The sequence below is a fragment of the Sabethes cyaneus genome, chromosome 3 (assembly GCF_943734655.1).
Source record: "Sabethes cyaneus chromosome 3, idSabCyanKW18_F2, whole genome shotgun sequence".
NCBI classification, from domain to species: Eukaryota; Metazoa; Arthropoda; class Insecta; order Diptera; family Culicidae; genus Sabethes; species Sabethes cyaneus.
This window is the reverse complement of record NC_071355.1, coordinates 245,834,332-245,861,214: the sequence shown is the minus strand read 5'-3', so window position 1 is coordinate 245,861,214 and position 26,883 is coordinate 245,834,332. Positions and strand designations below refer to the sequence as shown.

General features: G+C 43.6%; 1 protein-coding gene across 1 annotated transcript in view; it reads right to left on the bottom strand.

Annotated features, from left to right (window-relative positions):
* LOC128744672 (ets DNA-binding protein pokkuri) overlaps positions 1–23,092 on the bottom strand; it is a 55,152-nt gene extending 32,060 nt beyond the window's left edge. The window contains exon 1 of the mRNA XM_053841837.1: positions 21,703–23,092. The gene's annotated coding sequence lies outside the window, so the exon portion shown is untranslated. The remainder of the gene's footprint in view (positions 1–21,702) is intronic.
* Between the last annotated feature and the right edge of the window lie 3,791 nt (positions 23,093–26,883).

The window sequence follows — 26,883 nt, the reverse complement described above, 5'->3', positions numbered from 1 at the left end:
TCACACCTGCGTCATTTGTTGGAATTTTTTGTCTCCACCAGCCGCCGCTCAGATTTGACATTTGTACGAACATGTTGGTATAATGATATCATCATTAGCGGTGTTAGAATTTCAACAAGAAGATGGCGTGCGAAGAAAAAAAACGAGAACTATGAATACTAATTATTCTTCGCGTCCGCGGGGAAGATTCTGAACCGTATGTTTTGGGTGGGTAAGGGCGGCAGACAGGAAGGCGGGACCGGCGGCAGACGTGAGCGTATGTGTGAAGAATGCAGACACGGAAATATGAGTCGCTGCTTGTGGCTTAAAATAACTGCTCGTAAGAACCGGACTGGAAAATTCAGATGATTCACGTTCTTGCATCGTGGCCTACGGTGAGAGATCTCAGCCCGGTTTTGCCATGTTTTAATACACCAACAGGAAGTGCAGTCGTCGGAATGTGCACAGTGCAGACCGAAGAACGGCGGCAACCGGTGGCGGTGGTCCGGTTCGGGAAGGGGAGAGAGGAAACAGTTATTCCTCGAGAACGGTTTGCAAGAAATTTAAATGGTGCTAAAATAGTTGAGTGATTAGCATATATAAATTTGCAACGCGCACTTTGGGAGAGAGAGAGAGATGTACATCCGGAGCGAAGTCGTGCATTTGGGTTTAGTGGCAGGGGGCAAAGTTCCTCCGGCCCTAAGGAGGTTTTAAACGTGGGTGGTTAGTCATGGATACACGCCGCCGAAGGAACGTATGTCCGTTCCGTCCGTGGGTGGGTGGTAAATTAGACAAGCGGATGGCGTTGCAGATTTTGATCGGTACTTTTACTGTACAATCGTGTGCCGGATCGGTTTTTTTTTCTACGTATCGGCTGCCAAGCAGCCTGTCAGGAGTCAATCTCGACCATAAAGCTCTGTAAACTGTTTATGTGTTTACTGGGGAGGGAATAGATTAGCGTGCGGAACGAGTGTGTCTATAGACACACGTATTATTGATTACGTATGCGGAAAACTATACTGTCCGCACACATCGCTGCAGAGTCCGACGGTTTTTTTTTCTATTCCAAGTCCGGCAACGATTCAGAGGAGCAGTCGCAAGAATATTTACACAACAATCACGATAAAAATCTAAGGAAAGTAAACACCGTATAAGATTAGTAAACATGCCGACAAAGAGAGAACATTGTGATAGTGCGGAAAAGGGGAGCTTGAAGCGCGAAGAGCGCAGACAATCGCCGCTGTTGGTAGATGCCGAGAACTACTTCCATACAAGTGCATGAACTGGACGGACAGCGACGACGACGACGACGACGGTAGCTTTAATCGGTAGGAAGAGTGAACGACTTAACTGTAATTCTTGCCACTGCAGCCGCACTCACACCTACATGCACATCCCTAGTTAGCCGTCCATCCATCGCCGTACGAATGTACGACTGGTGGTCGTACAGGTAGGTACAGTGTAGTGGACGCGCTAACCGTGTACGCCAGAGTAGGCGAGCAAACGACAAAGCGAAAAAGCGGCACCGCTAATAAAACCAATCACACGGTAAGCAGCGCCGGCTCCGGCTGTAGCGAGCGGCGTTCGGCGTTGTGACTGGCTGACTGGCTGACTGGTTATCCTTGAATCGTTCGCGATTTCCGTTATTTCTGTAGCCGCGCATGAATGAGAAGCAGGAACTGCTGCTTTTGGAGGCTCGACGTCACCGAGCGACCGCACCGGTGCGGGGCGGCGCGAGGCGGGCATATCAGTGTCGTGTCGTGCACAATTCTCAAAACGGAAGCTTCCGATCGATCGACTCCGTTACTTCCGCTTGATCTTACCAAGTCAAGTCAGCCTGCCCTGTCAGGCTTTTTATCTTGCTAATCACAGCACAGTCACAGGCTTGAGTATCCGCTTCAGCGGATAAAATGTGCAAGAAGTTTGTGCTTTTTGCTGCTGCCTCACTCACTGCTGACGTCTTATCGTGATTTGCGCCTAGTTTAAGGAAGTTGCGTCAGACCCGGCTGAAAGCCTGTTAATTCAGCTAATTTACAGTACTTATGTGTATTGAATAAATTATGACTCCTTTAATGTCTTCCGGAAAGGAAGACTGTTTCCAATCGACTTTTGATGTTATTTGCTTGCAACATTGTAAAACATGACTAGTTTTAGTCGGTCGTAACTTTTTAAAGTGCAGAATTCTTTATTAAATTCGTACGAATTGAAAAAAAAATCAAACTATGTCAGTCCCATATTACAAATAAACGCAGAACAGTCACAGTAGTAAAAACATATCAATAAGCATCTGTTTTTTGGAAATGCCTGGGCCGATTCGACTGCAACAACTACCAAACGGAAGATTTTATTGCCTAGAAGAACACTATTGAAGAGAATTCGAATCGGATGTACGGTTCCGAGGTTATAGTGGGAACAAGTTCCGGAATATATGGAACTTGAACATAGAAGCACCTTGAATCACAACAAACCCATTATGTGACACCTATAAGCACACGGATTTGCAAATCTAGACTATTGGTAGTCGTATAAAATGTTCAAGACGCCATTGGCCACATCTAAACATGTCCGTGAATGTTCCAGATACCTCTACGGAGATCAGTTTCTGATTTTAACTAAAATACAACATGTGACTTCTCTAAGCCGGTACTCGAAATTGCAAAACTAGTTTTTTTTAGACCGGTTTTAACCCAAAGGGTCATTCACCAGCAAAACTAGTTTGAAATAGTCCATTTGTTGTCACATATAGTGTCCAGGATCACATTGGTCATACTCGGACACGTTCTGGTAGTGTTCCGGATACACAGAAAAGCGGCCAGCTTCTGAGTCCAACGAACCCCATCATGCGACCTCGCTATAAACTCAAGATAACAGAAAACAATAAAAAGGAGAAAAGACCAGGAAGAGATTTGAGTTAAAAAAGGACATTTTGAACAATTGAATTGAACTAGCACGTGAATTATCAAAACAACAACGAAACGTACGTGGTCTTGAAAATACTAACGAGTCTCCGACAGCGCAAGGATCAAGGCATGCTGTGACTGTTATGCGTTTATTCTTGCTTATTCAAGTCATATCAGTAACTTCGGCAGTTTTTCTAAGTTTTGGAACAAATTTTAGGTCACTTGTGAACAAATTGCTTGTAAAAGTATTCTGTTATGTACATTTAAGTGATTTTATGACGATTTGGACGATTTGTTTCCCAAATCGATTCAATATTAAAGAAAAATTGTCGTGGCTTCAACAGCGTTTTTCGTAGTTGCACGTTTTTGCAGATGTGACTGTTTTCCTGTTATGGGCAGTAAACGTCTAAAAGTGGATCCAAGTTTCAACATTACGAATTGATTTCTGTTCTTGGAATCGATTATCGTGAACCATTTTCTAATTTTGCGATAGTTCAAAGTACTGTACTGTGAGCTGAAGGCATTACTAGATGCGGTCTCGCGCCAAAAGAAAGAAGAATTTGGTGAGTTTATTGGCAGTCACTCAACAAACCGTTCGTGGGAATGGTTCAGAAGCAAGGAAAGTGGGTTCTGCACATAAGAATTAAAGCCGAAGGATTTTGGTACTCTGGCGTGCCCAGAGCTGAACCCGGATTGTGGGGCGCCGCCATTTCAGAAGCATGTTTTGGTTTGAAAAAATCAAGTAATCGTATAGGATGGCGGATTTATTTTTAACGCATTTAATTTATGTATAACTAGCTGACCCGACAAACTTCGTATTGCCACAAATTAACCTGTGTTGTACATAAATCATGAATCTCGGATGATTTTTGTCACAATCTCGAGTTTTGCAAGCCCCCCAGTGGGCGGCGCTTCCGACGGCGGGTCACCGGCAACACTCGCGACCGTCTCGTCCTGAATGATCTAGTGTTACTATAGATAGTTTTTGTGGTCTTGTATTGACTAATGTTTTATGGAAGAGTCTAGAATTTCTCGAGTTTGATTAGTTTTTTAGTTTCGCAAAAATTTCTGTTTTATTTGTATGAGAGTCCATATCCCCCTACCACAGGGGTGAGAGGTCTCTAACTATCGTAAAATAAATTCAAGACTCCAAAATCTCCCACATGCCAAATTTGGTTCCATTTGCTTGATTAGTTCTCAAGTTATAAGGAAATTTGAATTTCATTTCTATGGGAGCTCCCCTCTTAAAAGGGGAAGGGGTCGTAATTCACCACAGAAAAAATTTCTGCCATCTAAAACTCCCACATGCCAAATTTGGTTCCATTTGATTGATTAGTTCTCGAGATAAGAGGAAATTTGCCTTTCATTTGTATGGACACCCACCCTCTTAATGGGGAGATGGGCCATAACTCGCTTTCTAAAGAAGAGAGGGGTCTTAATTCACCATAGAAAAAATCTTGCGTCCAAAACCACTTACATGTCAAATTTGGTTCCATTTGCTTGATTAGTTCTCGAGTTATGAGGAAATTTGTATTTCGTTTGTATAGGAGCCCCCCCTCTTAAAGTTGGGAGGGGTCCTAATTCACTATAGAAAATATTCTTGCCCTCGAAAACTTTCACATGCCAAATTTGGTTCTATTTGCTTGATTAGTTCTAGAGTTATGAGGAAATTTGTATTTCATTTGTATAGGAGCCCCCCCTCCTAAAATGAGGAGGGCTCTCAGTTCATCATAGAAAAAAATTTTGTCTCCAAAAACACCCACGTGTCAAATTTGGTTCCATTTGCTTGATTAGTTCTCGAGTTATGAGGAAATTTGTATTTCGTTTGTATAGGAGCCCCCCCTCTTAAAGTGGGGAGGGGTTCTAATTCACCATAGAAAATATTCTTGCCCTCGAAAACTTTCACATGCCAAATTTGGTTCCATTTGCTTGATTAGCTCTCGAGTTATGAGGAAATTTGTATTTCATTTGTATAGGAGCCCCCCCTCCTAAAATGAGGAGGGCTCTCAGTTCATCATAGAAAAAAATTTTGTCTCCAAAAACACCCACGTGTCAAATTTGGTTCCATTTGCTTGATTAGTTCTCGAGTTATGAGGAAATTTGTATTTCGTTTGTATAGGAGCCCCCCCTCTTAAAGTGGGGAGGGGTTCTAATTCACCATAGAAAATATTCTTGCCCTAGAAAACTTTCACATGCCAAATTTGGTTCCATTTGCTTGATTAATTCTCGAGTTATGAGGAAATTTGCATTTCATTTGTATAGGAGCCCCCCTTCCTAAAGCGGTGAGGGGTCCCAATTCATCATAGAAAAAAATTTTGTCTCCAAAAAGACCCACGTGCCAAATTTTGTTCCATTTGCTTGATTAGTTCTCGAGTTATGAGGAAATTTGTATTTCGTTTGTATAGGAGCCCCCCTCCTAAAGTGGGGAGGGGTCCTTATTTACCATAGAAAATATTCTTGCCCTCGAAAACTTTCACATGCCAAATTTTGTTCCATTTGCTTGATTAGTTCTTCAGTTATGAGGAAATTTGTATTTCATGTGTATAGGTTCCCCCCCCCTCCTAAAACGGGGAGGGGTCCCAATTCATCATAGAAAAAATTTTTGTCTCCAAAAACACCCACATGCCAAATTTGATTCCATTTACTTAATTACCTCTCGAGTTATGAGGAAAATTGTGTTTCTTTGGTACAGCCCCCCCCCCCTCTTAAAGTGGGGAGGGGTCCCAATTTACTATAGAAAATATTCTTGCCCTCGAAAACCTTCACATGCCAAATTTGGTTCCATTTGCTTGATTAGTTCTCGAGTTATGAGGAAATTTGTATGGAAGCCCCCCCTTTTAAAGAGGAGAGGAGTTATATTTCCCCTTATAAAGAGGGGAGGGGTCTCAATTTATCATAGAATAAATTCTTGTCACCGAAAACACCCACATGCCAAATTTTGTTCTATTTGCTTGATTAGTTGTCGAGTTATGCAGAAATTTGTGTTTCATTTGTATGGGAGCCCCCCCTCTTAGTGGGGGGAGGGGTTTCTAACCATCACTAAAACCTTTCCTGACCCCAAAAAACCTCTACATGCATATTTTCATGCCGATTGGTTCAGTAGCTTTCGATTCTATAAGGAACATACGGACAGACAGACAGACAGACAGACAGACAGAAATCCTTCTTTATAGGTATAGATTACTTCGAACTTCCGAATGCGGCTACGATATTTTTTAAATTAACTTTTATAGAAAAGGCGAAAAACATGCGTCAGTCCTGGCCCACCTGTAGACTTGAAATTGTATTCGATATTTGACTTGAAATCGATGTTAAAGATGGAATTGAATTGGACTTGAAATTGGACATAAAATAAGATACGAAATTGAAATTGAATCGAAACTGGATTCTATTTTGGACCCGTTGAGGTCATTGTTAAAGACAGAAAAGATGGATAGTTTTGTTCACCTGCTTAGTCATTCGAGCGGTGCATCTCGAGATTGCACACGATCTGTTAGCTGCCTCATGCCTGATGGCAATCCGAAGATTTGTGTGTCGCCGTGGACCTTCGTTGGAATTCATTTCCGACAATGGTACCACCCTGGAGGCAGCCAGCAAGGAAATCATCGAAAAGCTAACGTGTCATCGAAGATGAATGCGCCGAAGCAACTACTGATGCCCGTACCAAATGGCGATTTATCTCTCGCCCTAGTCCCCACATGGGGGGCTCGTGGGAGCGCCTTGCTAGGACCGTGAAGGACTCTCTATGGGTGCTCGTCGATGGAAAGAAACTGACAGACGAAGTTCTTCAAGCGTCGTTAAGGGAAGCAGAGGACCTAGTCAACTCACGCACTCTTACGTATGTTGCCGAAGGATCTATCGACGCTCCTAACCACACTCCTAAGTCCTAACTACTTTTTGAGAGGTGTGTCGCCGAACGAACCGCAGCAAATGGTTTGACGCAGCTAAGTCATTGAAGGCAGGCGACTTGGCTTACGTGGTAGACTAAAAAAAAGGAAGTTGTGGGTTCGTAGGATTGTGGTAGAGACAATTATTTTTAAAGATGGAAGGATTCGGCAGGCTTGGGTCCGAACCAAGAGTGCAGTCTTCAGAAGAACAACATCCAAGGATAGGTTAAAATCACAGTTTAAAACATTATTGAGACTAAATCGCAGGAGGAAAACCTAATCGTAAGTCAGATGTTATAAAATAAACACTTAAAATCCGAACACCAGTCGTCGTATGTTTGAATCTCGACTGGAATAGACTGCAAGAGTCAGTAGGATCGTAGCACTAGCTCTGTAATTGTACTGTTCTCTAATAGGTATCTGCGAAATCTGCCGAACAACAGAAGGTCTGGTTCCGTTGGCAGAATGCAGCAGCAAGGCTGACGAAAAATGGGTCAAATACTGATTCCGGAGGCAGAAAATCACGATTCCGTCCGGACATGCTTCTACATCGACGACCGACCAGAACGAATATTTACGATGTAAAATATTCACGTTATGCACTGCATTTGGTGGGATCCACTGGGTTGGGTGTCATTGTATATTATGAGCTACTGAAACCGGTTGAAACCAGCAAAGACGTTCGGCATCGAACGCAACTGATGCGTTTGAGGCAAATGGAAAAGAGGAATTGGTGACAGAGTTATCCTCCAGCATGACACCGCTCGTCCAAATGCTGAAAGGCCTATAAAAACATGGTTGGGAATGCCAGAATGAAAGGTCTTATCTTTTCCACCGTACACTCTCCGTACGTGTCGCTTCTTTTGATTATCATTTGTTTGGATCTGGATGAACCGACAAATAATGAAGGCAATGCTATCGATGTTTCAAGGATTTCAGTGTTGAAAACAACCCCGCTTTGGATAGCCAAAAAAGTTCGCATATAACGATCCGAACCAAACGCAAGAAATTCTTCGGTACGCCCGGTCAATCATTGCCATCGATCTCATCATTAACACCAAGGCCGAACATGGGCGGTTCGAAGATTTTTCCTAAGGACAATATCACTGCGACTAATATTATGATTTATTGTGATATCGTTCAGGTGTTTTTTCTGTATTCCGCACTTCGTTCTTTTTGCAGTATCGCTATTGTTTGAGCAAAATATCGGTGTTTTTTCCCTACTTCCAAACCAATCTTGCTCTCAGAGCTAGCAAGTGCGGTGTACTTTCATGGGAAAATAGTTATTAGCCTGATCGCATCGTTTTTACGATGTTGCCCGTTAGAGGAATGAAGAAACAAATTTGCAATAATGCAACGGAGTTGCATGGTGTTTTGTTTTTTTAATGTCAATGAAATAGACATTTTTGACAATTTGACAGTGCGAAAATGATTAAAAAAGGAGATTCTTTGGTCCTTAAACCGAAGAAAAGCAAAGAAAAAATGATTATTGTTTATCTTTTGACAATTTATACTAAAGAAAAACATGAGTTTCAAGACAATCTTCTTCCTGGAAAGCCAATAGGTATTTGACTTTTATTTGATACCAAAGTCATTAAAATCGGCTCGATGGTTCCAAAGTTTTGAATCACGAACAGGAAGTAGATTTGTAAATCCACCAAACTGGTTAATAAATAACGGGTTCCAGTGTTGTTTCGAAGGCCCGGTCGCTGTTACTACTGGGAAGGATGTTAAGAACAAGAATATGACCTTCTGTTTTGCAAATTACATTAGCAGTGCTAAATACGCTAATTATACTAAATGCGATGATTCAATAAAATCAAGACGTTTCCTTTCTTCGCTATCATAAAGAAGAACAGTTTTGAATCAACCCAAGCTAAGCTTTCTAGCTTAAACTTGATACTGAATTTCAACTGCTGAGTGCTTAGTTTTTGGAGTCACTTTTTTGATTCACGCGCACTTAAAGAAGGAAAGTTTTCGGTGTGCCTGACAAGGCACAAATCCAACAATGTCAGACCATCATCATTACAAAGTTCTTTTCTTCCTCTGTCCGCTCGCTCTCAAAAGTTGCACCGTCAGCTTCCCGAAATCTCGCGGGAACCATTCGCAGATGCTTTCTCCCCCTTTCGGTTGGCTCTAGGTCTGAAAGCAATCAGGAACTCTTTCTTTGGTGCCCGTTTTTCCCGTCATCGCCGCTCTTGCCTCGCCTAGAATGGAAGAAAGCCCGCAGCACATCGTCGTGTGCTAGGCTGGGTTGGTTGGGTGGGACTCCAACCAACGGTCGCGGTCATCAGCCTGCCTAGCCTGCCTGATGGCAGGCAGGTAAGCGAAATTTAAATCTTAAGTCGAGTTCTCTTTCGAACCTGCTACTTCTCCTCTGCCGGCCAGTGTGCGCAGTCAGCAGTTGGTTCCGATTGGCTGTTTAGCTTCCCCCACCTTTTTTCCTGCCTTCTCGTCGGATGTGATGCTACTTGTTTGTATGGCTGTTGCTGTGGTTGTCCGCGTTGACGAGGTTATCTAACCTTGAAAAGTCAGTAACCTCTTGGGTTTCATCTTTATCTTTACACTTGAGACGGGAAGGCGAGAGGGGATGCTGTGATGATGTCAGAGCGGTTGTCCGAACGATAGCATTTTCGTACACGGTTGACAGGTTCAACGTAGGGTTAATCCGATTAGAAACACTGAACTGATTAAGTAGATTAGAGTACCACCCAACTCATAGGGTTTGTATTGTTTGATATCAATACGGAACAAGACAGTGCGAGTGTAGATTGATAGATGGATTAGTGTGCAATCGGGGAAAAAAGGGTTCAACAATAGGCAGAAGGCATCGCTTGCTGGTTCGTTCGGTCGGTCGAATCACTCGATTGTTCGAAGCTTATCGCTATCAGTCAGTGTACCAGTAGTAGGCCGGTTGTTTCTCGGGAGGAGGAAAAAACCGTCGGGCGCGACTATCGTGCGCACGAATCGTCGTGATTGATCGCGTAGTAAACAATGGATCGATCGGACTGAGTAAACACACGGCGCACCGGAGCGGTTCGGTGCGGCCGTTCGCTCGTGTTGTGCCGCGTTGACGTCAGCCCAGCTAGCGCCTGCGGGAAATTGTTGCGTTTTTCCTTTATTTTTTCCTGCCTGCCTGCAGTGCCCAGTGGTGGGGGCGATTAGATATGCGCGCCGTGATAATTCTATTTTCGGACAATAACGGAAGCTGATAACCGGCTGACAACGACGACGACGACGGGAGGGATAGTTAATTGACTCGGGATTTTTGGGATTTTTCGCGATAACATTGTTGCCGGTGGGACTTCCAGCGGCGGCTGACGCACACGCAAAAGAAGTCTATGCGCTCAGTTCGAAAAATCAAATCCGGAACTGCAGCCGCAGCCGGTGATAGAAGGAACCTCTACCTACTGTTTACTTAACGTTCTTAGCAGTCGTTCCCGACAGTCCTCGTATCAGCGCTTGGTTGTTTGACTACTACTTCAGAAGATGAAAAGACAATCAGCGGGGTTGCTGATAACAAGTTAGTTCCTGCTTAAGCTTGTTTACTCTTCCGAGAACACCGTGCACGACGTGCACTAGCTGTTATGCCATAAACGGAAATCTGTCAACTAAAATGTTGTGCTACGGTTGAAGTACCGTTGCTCGATTAAGCTTTAAACTAAAAACTCATTCAATTAATGTTTTTGGTTTCTCGTAAAGTTTGAATAAGGGGCAAAAGATACACTTAGCACTCAATTAAGAACAGGATTTTATTTTACTGTTAGCACTGGCAGACAAATTAACTGTTATCGTGGCTTCCGACAATTATGAGTAATGCTGGCATCTCGCGCAGTAGGCTGCGCACCGAGTACAGACACAAACAAGAGGCTGATACCGCTGGGCTGGGCAGAGGCCAGTGACAGACAGAGCGAGAGAGAAAGAGAAATGCTGATAGGGCCTGCTCGTTGCTGCTGCTGCTGCATGTACACTTTTACGAATGTACCCCATGCTGATAAACAAGTTTTTCGACACACAATCGCCGTTGCAGCAGTGCGCTAATCAGCTGATTCGCTAACAAGCTGTGTGCTGTGTCTGCCTGCTGGCCGCTGTGTATCGAAGCGGCCGGCCGGAGAGGCTCAAATTATGCAATCGAACCCATCGCCACATATCGTCTTGTCAAGCTAACTGTACTGGTATATCCGTGACCGGGTATAGGCGTATAGAGGAACCTGAATCCATCCAGGCCACTAACTGACGAGTCAGCGTCTTGAACGGCGGCCCTACGGGAGCGATTTATTAGTCAGCCGGACCGAATATCAGAACGGGAGTCGCGGGTAATTTGAAACCATGTTGCTTCTCCGACTGGAACTGATTAGTAGAGTGTTATTCACATGACGGCGACCAATCGTTTAATGGTATTTACACTAGATGGCGTTATAGGAGAAGGGTAAAGAAAACAACAATATTAAAAAAGCGCACACATCGGTCGAGTCCGCGAGGTTCACGTCCGCAGCAAGCGGCCTGTTCTGGGCCGCCGCGACCGACCGAAGTCTGGCAATGGCGAACGCGCTGTATCAGCGGAACTGGTGTAATTTTATTAATTGCACTGGTGTCGGACCGCACGCAAATTTCGGCACAGTCCTCGAGGCTTCGAGGTTTTTTTTCGGCTGATGATGCTGAGGGTGCAATATTTTGGTGGCCGCCGAAGCGGACACGGTAAATTTATGAATATTATTTCCTTTCTGATGTGGTGGTGCAGTGTAAGCAGTTTGACAGGTTGCACTACAGTTATTCGCCATTTTTTTACTCGTTTCGTATTTTGCTGGTCGAACTACCTTTGAACCTGATGCGATCGAGACAAAGTTCAGTAGGCGCTGCCTACCTGCAATGACACCGGAGGGCCTATAGAATGTTTCCGAGCTAAGAGGTCGAGGGGCCACTGACCTGCGCTGTTAAATCAATTATGGCCACTACCGTGGAGCGGTGCCCATTTGGCCGCTAATAAAAACCTGCACGATTATCCGTCTCGTTAGGACAATAAATTGGGCGTTAAGTAAAAGAGAAAAAAAGAAACGCTTAAAGATGAAGCGAAGCTGAGATGCTAGCGAACGATAATGATGGTCCGCCGGACCCTAAACCTAGCCACCGCGGTCAATGGCAACAACAGGGAAACTAGCCGAGAACCTGAAAATCATCTTCTCCTCTTTCCCTCCCGTCATCTCATAGATAGACCTTTCCACTTGTTTTTTTTCAGCTCTTTTTCGGTTACTTCGAAACGATTAAAATTATCACAAATTTAAATACTTCTCTGCTTCGCTCGGTTCGCGCTGAGGTTTTTGCGCCTTCTTATTATCGAATCATTCCGTAGATTCTGATGGCAGCAGCAGCAGCATCCGAGCATTCGAGCATCCGAACGTGCGCACGCGGACGGAACTGAACTCGCCGCGAACCTCGCCCAACTGGATTGGGGGAAAGGCGGCAGACAGTGCAGTGAGTGAGTGGGGGGAAGTCTGAAGAAAGCTTCAAATCTTAAAGGTAAATAACACTTTACGAGCATCGAGCATTGCTCGATGCTTCTTTAGAAAAACTCAGACTTCTCTACTTTTCCAGTTATTGTGTTGTCCGGTCCGGCCGAAAAAAAACTAAAATAAAAAAAGAAACGTTTTACGCAGCATGGGATGAAAAATCGTTCCTCAACTGAAAGATCTCTTTCTTTCGCCTTGAGAGTTCGAACGTTTCCTCTAACGCTTTTTTTTCTTCGTTTTGAGTCTGACTGAATGAAAACAAAGGAAGATCTTACATTCCAACCATCGGACTTTTTTTTCGGTCGTTCTTTCGTATATACGTTCTGTGCTTCTCCCGATCGCGCTCGGTAATCTTAGAAGAGGTCCTTCTTCATATTTCCAAGATTTTTTATCTTTCCACTTCTAATTCGTGTTCTGCGTGTTGTTCTGGTCTCCGCTGTCCCAAAAAGTGAGAATGAAAAGCGTCTATTCATGCAAATAGAGGACCTAAATGGATCTAGTTTTGTTAAGGTTTTTTTTCACTTCTTCTTGGGAAATGCGAGAACAGGAACCAATCTGATTTATGGCGTTTGGACGATCTGAAAAAAGACCGCTCGGCTGTGCTCGGTTGTTGGGTGCAGTACCTTTACGACGATCGTCGAACGTTTGAGCTGGAAGCAAAAGCTTTGCTTTTGCTTCTTTTTCCTCGATCGATCGCAGCTGGTGCGTGTGCACGAACTTTGATCCTTGCGTTTTCTCCAACGCAGTCACTGCGGTTCCCCCGCTTGCCGTCGGGTTGGCTACCCAAGTAGGTCATGAAAAATCCGACCGTTTTCGGTTTCGATAGATTCTTCTTTCACTGGAGGCTCGTTTTTTTTTGGTCGGACAATTAAAAAGGTATCATTTTACCTCTGTGTTCCCAGATCGGTATTGTTTGGCAAAAGGAAGTCAGTGAAAATATTGCTGCTTCTTGACCAGCCTTGGAAACGTCATTCGTGTCCTTTTGTGTTTGTGTGATACTGTCCGCTTCGAAGGTAAGGCCAAAAAGTGACCAACGCAGCCACAGGCACAGATCGGGGGATAAACATTTCACGGATTGCCTCGGTATTGTGTCCGGTGCTGCGTGGGTGTTGATTTCGCATTTGAAAAGGTTTTTTTTCCATTTTTCTAGGAAAAAATTAACTTTAAATTAGAGATGTTTTTCGGGTGGTTATGCGATGCCAACCATGTCAGAAAATGCATTCGAAGAATCAAAATTCAGTGAAATTCTATCCTTTATTTGCTGGTGATTTATAAACAATTCAATTGTTTTGCGAAGCGTTGATTCATGTTGATAGAATATTGAACATGTTTAATTTTTTGGCAACTGAATAAGGCGTCAGGCGTTCTCTCTGATCAGAACTGCTGACGTTTGACGTTTCATGCGTAACAGCATCAAGTAGGCATGGTGTTTCTCTGAACTCATTTGGTAACTATTTATCACATTTGTTGATTATTTTCGGTGTTTCTGAAGGAAGAAACAACCTTACTGTGAGTGTCAATCCTTATTGCACTGTTGTGTTTTGTACCAAAAACTATATTGAAACTGTCCAACTGTGTTTCAAACCATCCGGAAAGAAAACGCTTCCACCATCATTCTGTAAGTATGCCGAAAAGTTCATTTAAGATGTCCATCAGGTCCAACATTGTACCGGCAGCCGGCAAAACCCAAAATCACCGGACAAGCCACTGACATTCGATGAAAGCCATCAATTTGGCCGACTTTCTCCGGTTGTCGTCCGGACGGAGATTAATCCGTCGGCATCGTCGTCGGTCTCTGTGCAGTGCAGTCCAAGCAGAGGTTCCTTCTTCTACTCTTTCTGCAACCATGTGTGCTGTGTGCTGTGCTGTGCTACAAACAATTATATCTACTCTCCCATCCGGGACTAACCCATCTTTCCGAAAGAACAAGAAAATTAATTATTTATAGCTTACAAGAGCCCTTTCGGACGTTCGTTCGTTCGTTCGTTCTTCTGGGATGCAGGCGACAACTATAAACACGGTCCCCTTCTTCGCTTCTCGGGTTGCGTCACAGTGGATGATCGTTCACGCCCTCGCTACTTCCTCCGGACAAGTGCATCGAAAAGCGGTATAGGTACACCTGATACGGCACATTTCGTTCGTTTCGTCCCTTCGTTCACATCGCCAGCTTGTGCTGTGCGAAAATCGGAACAGATTTTCGAGCAATAGAAAATGAATTACACACTTCCAGTGCTGCTGTTGCTGGACCCTCAGCTCCCGTCGTCGTCCCCGTAACGCCGTCAGTAGGACGGTGCGATTAATTCGCCCAACCCGGCGGCAATCCCTCTCCCGCAGAAGATGTCGAACACTATTCCGCAGGGAAATGCCTCACCCCTTGTTTTACAGCTAACTTTTACACATGCTGCTGTTGCTGCCGCTGCTAGCTGTAACAATTCTCGAAGTTATGTAATAATAATAACACTAACAATTCACCCTACCTAAAACACGAACGGAAGGAAGCTAACTGTCGGTGGGCACCAGGGCATGGAAGGGAGATTCGGAAATGAGTTTCCCTCCTCCTCCTCCTCCTGGCTGGCTGGCTAGCTGGCGGATTTGAGTTTTCGGGAGCAGCAGCAAACCGGTATTCAACCCCTGCTTCCAGTGTGGGATTTGGTGAAGGGATGAGCACTTATTGTCATCATCATCCGTAACACATGCGAACAATCGCCTGGGTCAGGTCCCTTAGTGCAGTGAAATGTGTGTGACGCACACGCACACACGCGTGCATGGAAAAGGAGGGCGACTGTGTGTTACACACTTGTCGCGTCGTCGCTCCGAGGAACATCAGCTCAGGATGTGTGTCATGTGTAGCGAAATCAAATTTCCGTAAAAGTGGGAATCACTCCCCTTTCCGTATGCCGCCTTTTATTATGGATGGTTAGGGCGATTAAAATTTAACGATTTCGCAGTGTGCAATGCTGCTGTTACTGCTGCTGCTGCTGCACTTGCTGTGAGTTACGACTACAGACCTTGGACACGGCCTGCCGGCCGTTTCAGATGGTTCGTGTGTGCGCTCGCTTTCTTGCCTGCTTGCGCGTAAGTTGTTCATTTTTCTTTCCGCACAGAGCACGGCAGGAAACCTGTTTACTGCCCGGCCCGGCTGCCACCAGACCGTGTTGATGGAACGCACTTTTGGCGACGAAAATTGCCTCGTGTCGGAAGTGCCCATCCAAACGTAGAAGAAAAAAAAAACGGGCGACACAAACAACTTCAATCAGCAGCCGGATCTTGGCTCTCAAACGCGAACGCATCGAACTTATCTAATTTCTTGTTTTACGTCATGGTCTTTACTACCGACTGGAAGCGACGTGAAAAAAATCTTTTTTTTTGCAAAGTAATAAATGATTAGACTTTTGAACCGCCCGGACTGATAGACGTAAGGTGAATGATAAGAATTTTCCTGGTTTTACCTTGAAATCTACACATTCTTCGAACGTCTCGACTCAATTCGCGGTTCGATAGCTAGCTCTCGCGTGATTGCTAGTTTAAAGTGATTTATGCTCTAAACAAAATGTTAGTTATCAAACAAATCGCCGTCTTGGGAGTTCGGTGCTGTTATCAATTTAGGAACAAATAGGTGCAAAGGTTCTAAATTTTGCAAGCAATTCAGTTGTGTCAAATAGAGTAATAGCACAGCACCAAACAAATATGCTTTTCTTGGTTGTAAAATATGCTTTGAAACTCTTCTGCATCAATTTTTTAAATTATTTTCAAACTAAGTATGTTTTTAATAAGACTACTAAAATAAGATTGTTTTCCTGCATCATTCTAAGTAACTAGTTTTATTTGCGGGAAACGATAGAGATTACGAGTGAATGTGTTGGGGAATTGTGTGAAACAAACAGTGCTCGCGTGTTGCGGTCGTACTTCTGATTCTAATTCAAGATTCTCGTCTCTAGCATCTTTCCAGTCCCAAAAAGGTATAATATTAGCGTGAGCAATACCCAAACATAATTAATATGTTATTCATTTTCAGGTCGCAGTGTAAAACATCGCAAATATGGAACAGTTTCAACCCGTCCTCACAGCTGGAGAGTATCTTGAGGAAATTTGTAAGAGGTAAGAAGAAAAAATGAGGAAGGTAATAGCGTCCAACATATTCTAGCAAACCTACCGTGGACACATCAGTTCCAAATTCCGATCACTCAACCAAAGTGGCCAATTTTTAAAAGATTGAATTGAGATTCATAGTTTAAGGGCAAGCTTTGGTCGTTAGGATTAACTATGGTTTTTGACTCAATTTTCTAAAAATCGACTACTATAGCTGTGTGATCGGAATTAAGAGCTGATCGGTATTATCTGCACGTGGCCATACCTGGAAATGCTCCCGTTTGTACAATTAAGTACCCAACACTGGATATTGATACGTAAGTTCATGTAAATAGATAACATCTTTACCGTATTTTGAACATCCACCCTATTTTAAATCTTATTTTTGTGGTTTGTTCCAGATATTGAACTTTACCTGGGTAAGCTGACAATTTCAACATAATAATTTGGTTTGCTTTATTCCGATCAACAGAAATCCTGTCCAATCACCCTGAGAAAGGAAAAGCATGCTGCTTTTATCCGTTGGGCAAACTTCTAAACCGTCCAAAAAAAAAGAGGTTGAAACGAACGAGTTCTTCCTTATTGCCTAGCCTAACCAACTACAACCGCTCGGAACCAACCGGCACAACCTGTTGAATTCGGCCGGCCCGAGCAGCAGAATCGTTCGGAGAGCGTTTTCTTTTGCCGCCCACTTTTCCGATTCTGAGAAGCCCGAGAACGAGCAGAAGCAGTGCTACGTTCGTTCGATAATTGTTGGCACTTGATATTAACAACACGTTAAACATCTCGTAAAACAATAAAACAAAATCTCCGTCCGTCCGTCCGTTCGTCCGTTGGAAGAAGCGGCGGCGGGAAAAGAATGGAACGAAATCAGTCAGAGAAAGCAGCAGATCCTTGACAGAAGAATACCTCCCTTTAAGTAGTTAAGGAGCTTCCTGGATGCGATACCTGCCTGCATGCCTCTGCCTGCCTGATGTTTCCCGCGGTGGAATGTCGTGCTAAGCTATGAGGAAAGGAAGAGGGCAAAGTGCGAAATAAAAGAAGATGCTATTTATTTTTACTACCTTTACCGAAGAACTTTGAGGCGTTGAGGAATGCTAAGCAAATGAACCTCGAGGAATTACAAAACGAGGGCACAGGAAAAGGTAATATTAGCATTAGTCCTTTTCCCTCAAAAAAAAAGAGGAAAGAATAAGACAGACGGGTAGGCGCAAATGAACAGGTGAAAAGTACTTGAGCGAATCTCGTGTAGGGCTGTGTTTATAATGGTGTAAAATGTCTTAGAAGATCTTCTTGGAGAGGTGAAAGAGAGGAAGTTCAAGAGGAACAATAAAACATCTTAAGAGGGATTTTCTAGCCACCAGCAGCAGCGCAGCTCAGCGGTTGGCACGAAGGGATGACACTTGTTACCGTAATTCATATGCAAATTTTTATGTACTTTCTGTTTCGATTTTAAGGGTTCTCTTCGAGGGCTACCTGATGCTGTTGCTGCAGGATTTGAGCGACCGACAAATAATGACCTCGTGATGCGATCAAACGATTAGAAGAAGCTCCGTTGAATGTGGTTTTGTTCGGACATCTTGACATCCCAGCTCAACCACAAAGAAACGCTTGACTCAGCCAGCTGTATTCCACGAAAATCTTACAACCAATTCCGGTACAGCAAACAATCATTTTCAATCACAATCGTGCACGTACTTATACCGCCGGCAGCAGACCGAAAGGCGGAAGAAAAATGCCACTGAACTGACGGAAAATGTGCATGCATGCATACATACAACGGACATACATGCATATATGCGACGACGACGACGGCAAACAAACAGTAAATAACAGTAACCGTGCCGCAACGAAACACTTCACAGCTACTACGGCTCTGTGATTGCTCTGTGCTCTCTGTCTGCCATTATTATTATTACCTACTATTGCGATGACGATGACGACGACGACGTCGCCAGTGGCGGCATAAACGACGTGGTAATCTTGCTCGGTCCGCGAAGACCAACCAGAACAGCATGGCTATGCTGCTGCAGCTGCCTGCCAGTGCAGTGCAGAGTGTCAGCCAGCTTCCGAAAGTAAAAACCGGAGCGGTCGCGAATCAGTTCGGCTCGCTCGAGCACTAGAACGCGGTTTCTTTCCGCTAGTTTTGCCACACTGACTGAACCCGACGACTCCGACTGTTCGTTCGAGATTGCGAGAAGAAATAAAATTCTTGTCGGTTCGCATTAGTTCAGACTGGCACTGGCATGGCAGTTCGCTTTTTCTTCGCAAGGAATGACCCTTTAAGCGACAACTTCTGACGCTTCTTTGATTGAGCTCTGCCAGTTTAACAAACTTGTCAAAATGAGAGATCAGACTAATCAAAGTTGGCGTTGCTAGAACGCACCGTGGATTTATAACCGCAATTTGGGTGGAAAACAAACGTGTCAACGACGGCCGTTCAAGGGTGCAAGACAAGAACCCGACAAGAATTAACCCCGCCGCCGCCGTCGCTTAATGAGTGGGCAGTGTGGGATTCTTTGCGTCCGTGATGAGCGCACATGTGTGTGCGCGCGGTTTTCCGGCATGCAGAATTCGGTTCGGTCGTCGTGATCCGGCGCATCACAAGAGTTTTCATTTCCTGACCGCCGCCGGGACCGCCTTCGTTCGTTCGTTTGTTCGTTCGTTCCGGACAAAAGTGAAATGAGAATCACATTTGTGGGCCGCCGCCGCTGCCGCTTGTTGCCGTATGCACACGTGTAACTGCACTAGTGGTTGTTTGTTGAGTTGCACATATGCAAATCGGTGAACCAAAACAGCGGCGGCGGCGGCAGCAGTAGCAGCAGCAACAGCAGCCGGTAGTAGACGGAAAGAAATGCGAAAAAAGGTGCATATAAATATACAGTCAACCAAAAAAGTATTCGGACAGCAGCGCATAAAATTTTCTTTTAGAAATTTTGCACAGTATTTTTGCAAAGAATGGTAACACATATTTTTTAAAACAATGTTTAACTAAAGCATATTTATATGCACAACCAAAATTCGGGGAAAAGCTTTCCGTTTTGAAGATAGGGTACATACAGTTTGAATTCCTCAAAAATGCAGCCAAAAAAGTATTCGGACAGTTAACTATTAGTTGAAACAAATGTCCTTTCTCGCTCAACTACTACCACGTAGGACCATTTACAATCTTGATGACCTGTTTTAATCTGTTTGGGATGAAATTAACAATTTTTCAAATATCCCTCTGTGAATTGCTGACCATTTTTTTACAAGAGTTCGGTTTAAGTCATTGTGATAAGAAATCGAATGATTTCTCATTTAGAAATAAAATTATCTAAAAAGATGTTCAAAAGGGTTCAAATCTAGACTGAATGCTGATGTTTCGGTAGCTCTAGGACAATTATATGGTGCCTACCGCTTACAATTATCGATAGTATGTTTAGATTCAACATCCCGGTACAATATGTATGTACCACACAATTACAATTTTGCTTTAATTTCAGCTAAAATTATTCAGATAGTTGAGTTTACATTTAGTTCTTTCCAAAAATATATATCTTTGGTGCCTCGGAGCTTTCCAAGCACCCCAACAAGGTATGACATTAACAACCCTTATGCAAGAATAACTAAAAGAGAAGGGTTACAAGCGAAAAATCACTCGTCAGCAAGTAAACAAGCAATGCGGTTAGTGTCATACCTTGTTGGGATGCTTGGAAAGCTCCGAGGTAGCAAAGATATATATTTTGGGATAGAACTAAGTGTAAACTCAATTATCTGAACAATTTTAGGTGAAATTAAAGCAAAATTGTAATTGTGCGGTACATACATATTGTACCGGGATGTTGAAACTAAACATACTGTCGATAATTGTAAGCGGTAGGCACCATACAATTGTCCTAGAGCTATCGAAACATCAGCATTCAGTCTAGATTTGAACCTTTTTGAACATCTTTTTAGATAATTTTATTTCTAAATGAGAAATCATTCGATTTCTTATCACAATGACTTAAACCGAACTCTTGTAAAAAAATGGTCAGCAATTCACAGAGGGATATTTGAAAAATTGTTAATTTTATCCCAAACAGATTAAAACAGGTCATCAAGATTGTAAATGGTCCTACGAGGTAGTAGATGAGCGAGAAAGGACATTTGTTTCAACTAATAGTTAACTGTCCGAATACTTTTTTGGCTGCATTTTTGAGGAATTCAAACTATATGTACCCTATCTTCAAAACGGAAAGCTTTTCCCCGAATTTTTGTTGTGCATCTAAATATGCTTTAGTTAAACATTGTTTTAAAAAATATGTGTTACCATTCTTTGCAAAAATACTGTGCAAAATTACTAAAAGAAAATTTTATGCGCTGCTGTCCGAATACTTTTTTGGTTGACTGTACACACAGACTGAGTGTACCGGGAGTTTGCGAGAAATGATTTATACCGTTTCCGACTGGTAGTGGAGGTGGCGCACGGCGGCGTTGGCGGTAGTCGAAGGCAGTTGTCGGAAATGTGGCATGTCGGAAGACGGAAAAATGGCCGCATCTTTACTTTAAATTTAACCAGTCCAGTCGGCCAGCAACTGCTTCGGTTTTCTTTATTTTTTTGCTCAGTCGACGTTTGCATGAAATGAAATTAACTGTGGCGGGATGTCGACCGATGACGGAGTGTGAGGTGAAGTGCGACGCGATATTCAATCATTGCGCGACTCTATTGTTTTCCTCGACTCGACAGCTAGAGCAGGAAGCACTTGAGAATTGAGCCGAGCGCTGGGGATTCTAGCACAAGTCTCGAGTAGTCTCCGGATCGGAAAAGTGGTGACGAATGTGCATTAATTGAAGGGTTTAGACGGTCGGAAGGAGCGGAACGATTCTGATGGTTTGGTGGATGGCCGACCCTATTGTCGGCCAGAAAATGCTTATTCTTGATCTCTGCGAAGCAGGAAGAATCACCCGGAGGGAGCTCCGCTCGCTCCGAGTAAACGGGAAAAAAACTCATCAATCATAATTTATTATTCAAATTTATGTAGATTCCTCAAAAAAAAAGTTAAGACGAGGAATGTACGCCCGGCGAGTAAACCCGCCCGCGGGTGTGTTTTGTGTGAATGTGACGTTTGTACAGCATCGCGGGAACGGATGATTTTTTCCCGGCGCTCTCCGTGATTGAGAGCGTGGCCCGCTGATTGGGGAATAGGAAACAAAGATCACGTGGCAGCGTGATTGTGTGTTACCCTTTTGCCCACATCATGAATAGGAATGAGATTTAATGGAGTTTCAGGCAGGTTTTCATCGGGGCTCTCTGGGTAATCGATCACTAAATGCTGAAGGGTGTTGAATAAGGGTCGAATTGGTTAATAAACTTACCTTACTAGTTCACAGCAACACTTGCAATGTGCGTTAATCCTGCGGTTAGCTGCTGATTTCAGCCGCTTACTAAGAATGGCCGAACTATTGTTCTTGTGACGTGCACAATCAACACTATCAAATGGCGATTAGTTTCTTCTGTTTACATGTCATTTTTACGCTTTCCAGCGTAAATCACAAGCTTTTTCAGTCTCTGGTTTATACACACGCCTACTGTAACGGATAACGATTTTGGGGTTTTTTCTTCTGCGGTCAAAACGGACACTTTCGGGGTAGATTTTTCCGTTGTGTTCCGCGATAAATCACTTACTGCTCTCTTCTATTCTTGTACACGCAAATGTAAATATTTACACAAGTTTTTTCCGGCTTCGCACTCTCGGTATCTCTGCCGGTTCAAAGTCGAGTTAAACAGCGTGAAAAGAGTTATGTTATCGACTGCTGGAATTGACGCGCGCTCTTCCTTCCTTTCTCGGGGCCAGCCAGCCAGCCTCTAGTTGCCACTCTATTACCTTAGAAACACATGCCACACGCGTGAATTTGCGCGAAGCTGGTTTTCGACTAAACACCTTCGCGTAATTACCGTCGACTCGACTTCTTCCTTCTCGTTAGCTATTCAACTCAAGCACCTGAACTTCCGCGCTTGATAAACACACAACTTGTAAAATATGATGGCGAATTCTTCACCGTTCCTCTTTTCATTTGATTTCGTACTCGTTTGTCTCACTGTCTCTTCGCTCCGTGTTGAGCTTGTTCCGCCACTCTACTGTTGTCGACACTGACACTTTTCTTTGTTCGCGAATTCTATGATCATTATTGGACCACAGAACACAGTTGGATCCCTAAAATCTCATCAATTCGCGATCGTGCGACTTCCTTGTGTTGGTGGATCGTACGTCGCTTTCCGGTCTTGTCGCTGTGTTTTGCTTGCGGTGTTTTTTTGATTCCGGCTTCTCGCACAAGACAAACCGGTTCTCGTAAAAATATAATATTCAAACTGATTCCTTTTTTTTCGCAAGATGATTTTCACCGATCCCGGAACAGAGTCACCAACGGAAAATATAACCTTCTTTGTTGGTTTGATTGCTGCTGATTCACTGACTGTGTTTTTGGGGTTTATTTCCTTAATAAAGCACTTCACTTCTCGGTTAATTTTGATTTCACTTTAAACGCCCAAGGCCGTAACTTATTTTCTTGGGGGGAAAACTTTCGAACGAGTTAGAAAACAAAAACTGCTAACCCAACACCCAAATGCTGATGATGGGAATCGATGTGTTGTTTGAAAAATTCTTGCCGAACTCCAATCTATCGCTATTGAAACGGAGAAGCGAATTTTGCCGTCGTACGCCGACGACACACCAGCGACTACTGAACCGAAGTTGTTTGGAAAGACCGGACCGTAGTGTTTTGGTTGGCGGAGCACTACGCGCGCGACAAGTGGAAACGTGCCTCTAGACTCAACGCGGACTCAACAAGAAGTGTGGTGTTGTAAAGTTGGATGTTTTGGCTCTCCTGTCTCGGTTTGTATACTTTACTATCTGGCCGTAACCAGTCACCAACCAAAACGAACCAGCACTCATCCCACTCTCTTTTACTCTCTCGTAATACGAACGAACGAACGACCCGCCGCGAACGAAATCCGACATTCCGCTTCTCCCTCTCATTCGCGCTCGCTCTCTCGTGTTCACGTAACAAAACACACTCACTGTCACTGACTGCACACAGCCACTTGAGCTTTCTTCTCATTCTACATACCGACGTACCCGCCGCATGGTGGATTCAAATTATCCGGCAGCTTGTGAAGCAAGTGTAAATGAAGAAACACGGCGATAAATTTCCGGAGAATGGAAGAAAGTTCTCACACCAACGTTGTTCGCGTCGTTCGTTTGTACTCTTCACAGGCTGACAGTGTATCTCCGCTCGTTTACCTACCTACGATATGAATTGCCTTCCCTGCTTGCAGGCCGTTCGTCCGTGGCGCTCGCTTAGAAGATGCTGATCGAATGGATGAAGATGCGGGCATAATAGGGTTGGTTACGATGTTGTTGCGTATTGTAGTCTACTGTTGATATTCATGATTTAGAAATACTATTGAAACTAGTCTCGGAATGGTAGCTTTTTTATGCGTTTTTATTTATTAATTTTTTCATCTGGTTGGTCAGGCCCCTATGCAATTCAATTAGATAGGGCCCCTGAGACAGTCTAACATACGTCATTCTGGAAGAGACATAAAAACCCTATCATTTTGATCATTATATAGTCTTTACAAAGTCTATAAAGTCGTTTTTAAATTACTTACATACAATTACACAAAAGTCATACACTGCTTAATAAATAACCAAATCTTTTATCTCATTTAAAACTAACACTGGACATGCAAAAATCAAAGTGTTGTGTACATATATGACATTTATTAAAAGTATCACTCATCGCCCTTATGGGTTCGTTTTGGCCGCATTCAGTACGCTGTTAATGCAGTCTTAGACTTCTAGGCGGAATGTTAATATCGATTTTTGATAGGATAAAAGGCGAATCAATTTCCCCTACTAAGTAGCAGTTTTCCCACAAGAATCTGTCCTTTCTCCTGGCCAGCGATCAAAGTATGATGATAACTCCGTTGGGTTCTGGAAAGGCAAACATCTTAGCGCACAGCGCACCTTGATTGAACTGATTCGGTTCTGTTTGACCGAATACCGGCTACTTCTGATCGGGTTCCTGTCGACAGAGTCGTCCTGGTTCTTCGGTCGTGGTTGGTGACGGGATCTCCCGACAACCACTCTCAGGCAAGTACGGTGCCTGTAGGTCATACGCATTGAAGCTAACATTATAGAAGCCTTCGAGTTCCGGCCCGTGTTTAGCAGTCGTATTGTTTTTTCTGCGTGCAGCTCGGGAACTCCACGTGAAAGAAGTGCTATTTTGGAACTCTCAACACACACCAATGACACGCATGGTATAAGAGCGCACTATCAGAACGTGCGAGGTCTAAGGACTAAAGTAGACGACTTGTTCCTTGCATCTAGTGACTGTAGCTATGACCTAATCATGTTAACTGAAACCGGATTAGATGGCTGCATCAATCCCTCCAGCTGTTTGGATTCGCCTTCAACGTTTATCGATGTGATCGTAGCTCGGAGAATAGTCACAAAAGCTCTTTTGGGGGCGTATTGATTGCCGTTGCTCAACAGTTTCCTAGTTCGATGGTCGATCTAAACCATGGAAATTGTCTCGAACAAGTCTGCGTTTTTGCTGTTATCGGAGGCACGAGCTGGTAGTCAGATTCATAGACGAGCATATCCTCAATCCGTGAATTTCGTGACTTCTGGCTTCTGACCACAGAATTCTGATTTGCGGTGTTTACAACCTGCCGCGAATTTCCTGGTTTAATGGGGAGGATGGAGTACAACATAATTCCTTCTTGCTTTCTGCTACAAGTGCTTCTGTGATTGATGGATTCGAATTCCTAAACTTAAAACAATGAGTAATTACCTTGAACGAACACTCGACCTCGTTTACCGCCTTCTTGATGAAGAGGATAAAGATATCTCTGTGATTTGCGCAATATCTCCACTGCTTCCCGCCGTTCTTCACCATCCTCCACTGAATTTATTTTTGCCTATAGTGGTACTACCCGTTAACGCTCCTGCTACCAATGTTGGAATGGCACCTCTAAATAATCTTCGTATAAACTTTGAGCCACTTGATGAATACCTTTCCTCTCTGGGCTGGGCTGTATTGTTTGGCGAAATGGATGTGGATTATATAACATTGGAGTTTTGCTATGCTGTCTGCACTTGGCTAAACAGAAGTCTACCTACCTACAGAAGTTCAAATTCTGCCCGAAGTTACAGTGAGCTTGAATCGGCCTCAAACGAAACGATAATCTCTGCTTATAATAGTGATTGTCCACTTAAAAGGGTTACTTCAACTAGGAATGTTTCCTGGTGGAGGAACAAAAGGCTCGCGAAAACTGTTCAATAGAGCTAAGATTACTTCTAACTGGACTTAATATAGGAGAGCTCTAACCGAATATAGCAGCAGAGAACTGAGACGATCGAAAAGGAACTCTTGGGTACACAATTACGAAAGCATTGAAAGTGCTCCAAGACTTAACAAGATTTTTGCAAAGGACCATTCAAACGGACTCGGTTCTCTCAAGGTTCTCTCGTTCACAAAATCACCTGCTGAAGTACTAGAGTTAATGATAGGGACTCATTTTCCGGGATCTTCCTCAGTTAACGTTGTTACCAGCGCGGACTCCGATTGTGGTAAAAGATGTTCTCAGAGGAACTTTCCAGGATCTGAGAGGACAAAAGAGATCGCAACTAGAGTCGCTGGGCTGGTCTTCACTAGGGCTAGGGTGGAGAATGCAGTGAGTTCCTTTCAACCTTATGCAAATGGTATTTTCCCAGCTCAGATTAAAAACGGAGAATCAACGCTAATTCCCTCTCTAATCGAGATTTTTAAGGCAAGTCTGACACTAAAGCAAGTCTGATAGCACTACGCTCGTGACAAAAATTTAAAACTCTTTCATCGAATCAAACAGCATTAGACGCGTTTCTCGATATCGAAGGGGCCTTTGATAATGCTTCCTATTTATCAATGGCAAATGCCATGAAGAAAAGACAATTTGATGACTGTATAGTCGGATCCACAGTATGCTCACACGTAGGCGAATCACCTCGTAGCTGGGAGGGATGTCAACAACGGTGACTGCAACCGAAGGTTGTCCACAAGGAGGGGATCGCTCACCCCTGGTCTGATCATTGGTGGCTATGCCCCTTTGGTAACTGCTTTTGTGGCCAAAAACTAAGGAAGCCACAGCTATTAAAAAGTTGAATGAACTTCAACGATTAGCATGCATGGCCATAACTGGAGCAATGAAAAGCACATTTTCAAAGGCTCTAAAGGCTATCCTACACTTAATAAGTGAAAGCATAACATAATCTACCAGTGGATATGTTCTAATGGTGTATATAACCCGTCGATAGCAAATTGGAAACGAGAGACAACGAAGAGGTAAATAGAGCCCTTCTTAGGGAACAAAGAAGGGAGAATTACCTTAGTGGAGCAGCGAGAAAAAGATACAAAAAGCTACTCGACCTAGGAGTCGATAAAGAGAATACTCAAAAAAAGCAAAACAGTCTCCTCATGGTCAAGGAAAACTTGAAAACACCCAAAGACCAA